This window comes from Astatotilapia calliptera, chromosome 7 (genome assembly GCF_900246225.1).
Source record: "Astatotilapia calliptera chromosome 7, fAstCal1.2, whole genome shotgun sequence".
Lineage (NCBI taxonomy): Eukaryota > Metazoa > Chordata > Actinopteri > Cichliformes > Cichlidae > Astatotilapia > Astatotilapia calliptera.
This window is the reverse complement of record NC_039308.1, coordinates 58,909,746-58,915,595: the sequence shown is the minus strand read 5'-3', so window position 1 is coordinate 58,915,595 and position 5,850 is coordinate 58,909,746. Positions and strand designations below refer to the sequence as shown.

General features: G+C 38.0%; 1 long non-coding RNA gene across 1 annotated transcript; it reads left to right on the top strand.

The window, feature by feature from the left end:
• Positions 1-452: 452 nt before the first annotated feature.
• Positions 453-3,911, top strand: LOC113026902 (uncharacterized). Its single transcript, XR_003272965.1, has 4 exons — positions 453-564; positions 699-879; positions 1,065-1,515; positions 3,029-3,911. It is a non-coding gene; the product is annotated as an uncharacterized LOC113026902 (long non-coding RNA).
• Positions 3,912-5,850: the final 1,939 nt, after the last annotated feature.

Here is a 5,850-nt window from a genome sequence, read left to right as displayed (position 1 = left end):
TTTAATGAAGAAAATGTTTATACAAAGCCTGTCATCTGAAACCGGGATTACCCTTTCATATAAAATGCAGGTTAGTGTTGAGATAGATTTTTTTTTTCTTGTTAGTCTCATTGTTATACTCATACACGGTACTGTACCACTTTGTATACATACCTAGGGAATTCAAATACAAAGTTATATAAGACTGTTTAAAAGTCTTGAGCCACCCCTCATTTCTTTAGAATGGAAAAGTGGAAATAGTTGTAAGTAATTTATTGAAATATGTGCAAGCCTAAATGAAAATGGAGCCTATAAGTTAAAAACTATTCTAAAGAGCTTGAAACTCAGTACTTGGTATGACCAGCTTGAACTCTTTTGAAGTTTTTGTGTAGTTTCTTTAACTTGTCTTTGGAATAATTCTCCAGAATTCTTGAAGGACATTCAAAGCTCTTCTTTCGATGTTGGCTGCTTTTTGTTCTGTACTCTTAATATGATTCCAGAGTGCTTCAGTAATGTTGAGGTCCAGGCTATGAAGAAACCAGTTTATGGCTGGTAGAGTGTTCCACTGTGTGTTTTCATGTCCATGTATCCTTTTACTGCATTACTACTGTGTGTTATTATTGTCATGCTGAAAAATGATAATTTTTTCCAATGTTTCTTGCAATTTGGCATAAATTGGTACCGTCTGTGAAAGTTGAAATTTCTTAGGTACTGAATAGCAGACAGCCACACTGTACACAACGATTGGCTGGTGTGTACTGCGTCTTTGCCTTAACAAGCGAGTAGAGCAAAAAATGGTGATTTATGACGAGAAAGTGCTCTTGAAGCACACTGGGACATGTAGCTCTGCAGGAAATGCGGTTTTATCGTGTTGGATTTTTTGGAAGCAAGGCAGCAAAGGTAAGATAGAATTTATGCTTATGGTTTTCAAACTTAAAGCCTAATTTTGTTGTTCTTTTGTTGCTGGTTCAGTGAGTTTTGGTTGGAGCCCGCTCTTTAATTGTTTGTTGCTTTTGCCGTGTTTGGTGGTCATGGAAATGGTTTTGTAAGTTTTTAGCTGATATTCTGACATTTCTGTACCATAGATGTCTGCATTTAAACAACAGACCTGGTGGTGCAGCCCTTGAAACCATAACCTTCCCCCCTTGGGCTTAACAGATTAAGAGTTTTTTGCTTGGGAGATGGAGAACAAAAGAAAACAACTGAAGAAAGTATCGCAGATGAACAGTCTCTGAAAGTCATGTAGGAAAAAATAGGAAGTAGAAAGAAATCCAGCGAAGACCTGACAGAGGATGCGAGAGATTCATCTGGTGCTTCAGTTGATCCAGCTACTCTTTACTGAACCCTCAACAGAACTGGTCTCAGTGGAAAAAAAGAAGGCATTCTTAAGAAAGGGGGAAAAAGGAGAAAAGATATGACACATTACACAAGAATCATTCTCAAAATAAGTGGCACCAGGTCTTACAGAGCGATGTGAATGACAACTGACAAAGAATTGTCAATCTGCACAAAGGAGGTCAGGAGAGAGATCCAACAGTAAGTTTCAATCCCATGTTTGTTTGCACATTTCAATAAATATTCCAATTTTCTTATCAAAATATAAAGATAGAAGAGAGGCTCAAGATTTTTGCGCTGCATATTGTTATAGTTTCAGTAAAGAGCAGGTCTTAATCAATCAATATACTGCTGCATTCAGCTGGGCCATTTTGGGACTGATTACTTTGAATAATGAGATTCTTAGAGCTCAATTCAGGTGCCCTTTATGATTAATTGAAAAGGGCCATGAAGTAATGAATTTAAAGTTACAATAGAAATACAATAAAGGTGTGTTTATTAAATGGCCCCGTGCACCTACTCACACAAATATTTACGCACCCACACAGCAAGTGTTCCCTCAAGTTTAGGAGAGCAGTGAGTAATTAGCATTGGCAAAAGGCATTGACACTACAGAGAGAGATCCATTGAGATACTCCACTGAATTATTCCAACTAATTAGTTTCTCTCTTAGACCTATGGGAGCTGTGCATGGATTTAATGTGGTTCACATGTATGTGTGAATTTGAGTGAAGCATGTAATGTACTGTAATTTTTGTGTGGAAGAGATACGCCTGTGTTGTTTGTCTCCCTGTGCCAAAGGGAAAGCTGTTGCAACAGTCTGTGTCTGGCAGAAAAGAAACTTCAAAAGCTTCTAGCAAGCTGGAGGCACACATACTCGCTAACGGCTACACACAAGACCAGTTTTAAATTCCTTTGAACACTGAATTACTTCAGCACTCTCTAAATTTAACAGTTTTGTGACTGTAGTCTTTGGTTGGTGTAATGGGTATTTCCTATAGCCTTGAGGTTGAAGCTTGTGTGAATCAGCAGCCTTTTGTATTAGTGGTAGCAGGTTTAGGTATTAACTAGCTTAACCTAAACCCAGTTTCCTAAAATTTTGGGATGTTGTTAACCCAAATTGAATTTCATTTAACCATACAAAGAAATAAATGAATATATGGGGTTGAGGTTTCCTGTGTTTAAAAGCTACAGTGTGAGATTATTACCAATATTATTACCATTATTAAGTTGTAGCCACTTGTCCATTTGCCTCGCGCCATAGCCCAGAGACCAAACAGCAGCTTCAGTGGGAGAGTTTGCAGTATTTAAGCCATTGGGTTAGACATGACCAAGAGAATGATCATTTTCATCATCATGGCATTGTGAATTTGTTACCCAGGGTCTCCCTGTCAGTGCTTATTTATAATGTAACATCCTTAGGCAGCTAAAATATATTGGGAGCAAATGTGTAGATGGAAATGTGTGTGTGTGTGTGTGTGGTTGGCTCAGTCTTAGTGTTAGCCCTGTGACTTGTGCACTGTACCCTGCCCCTTGCCCTTGCCTATGACCTCAAGTTAGATAAGTGGTTATGAAAATGGATGGAAAGATAGACGGGTATCTGTGTCATTTTCTTCCTCATATGAAGTTACCAAGGAACTTGTGACAGATTTTCAAAGCCGTTTTTTTGCATATCATTACCTAAGAAAGATTCTCCATATTATTTACATTACAGTTTACAAGGCTGCCTGGTCTTGAAGTGACCACTACAGGTTATAGAGGAACGGAGCTCCACTCTCATACAGAAGGACTGCATGCTACAGAAGTTCGTTCTGATGAAGCAAGTGTTTACAAGATTGGAAAGTCCCGCGTTCAGAAAATTGGACTGACTTCTGATCACTTTCCTGGGAGACGTGTTCTCTCATTTCAAAACTTGCTAGGAAAGTATGAGTTGAGCATTCAGGTTAAAATTAAATTGGACTTCAGAAATTGTTTTTCCAGGGCAAAAATGTAAATGATTGACTCCTCCATTTGTAACAGTCCCTTTTAATTAAGCAAAGCATACGCTTTAAGTCCACGTAGTTCATCTTTGCCCTTCCTAGCGGAGAGGCTATGGTATTTTTGTTGCCTCTATTATAGGGAAGAAAAGTGCTTGATGTGGTATTGACATGAGAAAAGTGCCCTCACTCCTGGTCATAAACTCATACTCTGTTCAGTATATTAGTTATTGTAATCGAGTTGTATATGAAGGTTATATTTGAAATAATATATCGCATTATAATAAGTTAAGTTTTACAATGCTGTCAGTCAAATTGACAGACTACTATATAAGAAAGTGCTGTCACGGTCGCCGAACCACTCCGTATCTACGTGTGTAAAACCTCACTCTCGCACCCCCAGAGTTGTGCGAGAGTGAGGTGAGGTCAATTTAAGGACAAGACCCTTCAACCCACACCTTTCACATCCCAATGGCCAAAACCTTGACTGGGCGGCACTGTGACAGTAAGAATAACTAGATTGAATATGAAGGTTGTTGCATCACTAATGCAAGAAAGGTGACTGTGGTCATTTCCATAGAGGAATTCTGTCAGCGAGAGCTTAAAAAAATGAGTTCTGTTAATTTGAATTAGAATTACAAATGCTTTTTTAATTTCAGAAGTTGAAATTACTCTGTTAAAACATTTAAAAAAAACTTAGGTCAATAAAAAATACAATATTACAGAACAGAAAGCTTTAAAAGCTAAAACCTGACATTAAAGAAGGAGTTTGTTTCAACAGAAAATACAAAAATGTTTTGTTTTGGGGGGTTTTTCCAAAAAAAGAAGAAACTAAAATCTAAATATGATACAATACAGTGGCGAGAGACAGAGGGGAAGACAAGCAGGACAGGAATGCAGGTCAGATTCGAACCCGTGTTGCTGCACTTAAGTTGTGAGTGGCCATAGGTGAAAGTATGAGTGGGTGTCTGCATCCCTGTGATAACCCCATTACCCTGAATTAGATAAGCATGAAAAAATGGATGTTTGGATCTGTCCTTATTCTCTTAGCGGAGACAGATGTTAGAGAAAGCATTCAGCTGCAGTGCAGAGGGTGCGCCAGTAATTATCCATAATCATTTTAGGAGTTTGGTTTAAAGCTGCGATTTGTGACGTATTTAAATGGCATTCATCCCCCTTATTTCCCTTTTTGTGCTTACACATCTCACTGGTTTGACAGTGATATGCTAATTTCATGAAATTATAATTAAATGCAAAGTTTCAAGGATTTCCCCTCCATCAAAAAACTTGCTATGTTTTTTAAGAGTTTCACTTCCTGGTTAAAAATGTGCTGTTTTTAGTTGGTCGAGACAAGTTGACAAATGAACCCAACTCTGTGAAAATATCATATTTTCCAATTTATGCTACTATGATAATAAATCATCTTGAATATTTGATACAAACACTATTCATAGCATTAATATTATTTACTGTTTGCAGAGTGTCAATAGGGACTTTCGTACCGTTGACTGGTTTTCTTTCATCTCTGTGTAACTGATAACAAATATGTTTAACTTACTGGAATATACTTCTTGAGTACATGAATATAAATGTTCTAAAGTGTTACATTTTTAAAATTTATGCCATTTAAAATTATAGCTATGTACTGTATGTGAGCATTTGTGGCAGCAAACAGCTGTTGGGTGTGTTATACATAAAAGCACACTGCTGACCTCATTATACTACCCCTGAAGACGCTCAGTGATTTATGTGGTAAACATCTGATTCATTGGTAGGGTGCTACACAGCGAGGTCGGTGCCTTAATGCAGCCCTCGTTTAAGCTGTGCAGTGAGGTGTTTTTTCTTACGCTTTTAATCTACAATACCTTTCAGTATTTTTTCTTTCTGTTCCTAGTGGTAGGTTTTTGAAGCAGGAAGAAAAGCATTGAATGCAACAGCTCTAAATTCACAGCCCATGGGAAAGAAGGGAATCATTTTTCTCAGCTGGCCGTTAGGCTGAAGAGCTACAATTTCACATTCAGGCAAATGCACAAACGTACTCACACACATACAGTTACACTCATGGGCAGCGATACACGTGTATATAAAACACACACAGATACATACACAAAGTCACAGAGAGCTCTGTGGACTCACAAGTGGAGGTATTAGGTCATTATTGTAGCTTTAGAGAAATGAACACTTCATCTCCAACCCCTCTCGAGCAGCTATTGATCAGGCTTCCCCCTGTAGAGTTGTGTTTTTCAGTTTCAGGGCATTTTGCCTCCTCAAGGAAATGCCAAATGTGAGCTATCAATTAGAATTTGACTAACATGCAGCCTCCACATGTTTTTTGTTTTGATTTTTTTAATGTGACATTTTAATACTTTATTTGATCGTGATAATGGATTAAAACAGGGCAATGGCTAGCAGAAAATGGTTTGGACACCCTGGAATTGAACCAGAGACTCTCAGCACAGGGTATTTGTGCACATGTTTTATGTACTCTAATCACTCAGCTTAATGAACGGCCTTGGGGGGTGTTACATCTTTAAGACCAGAGTGATGATAAGCTCAAACA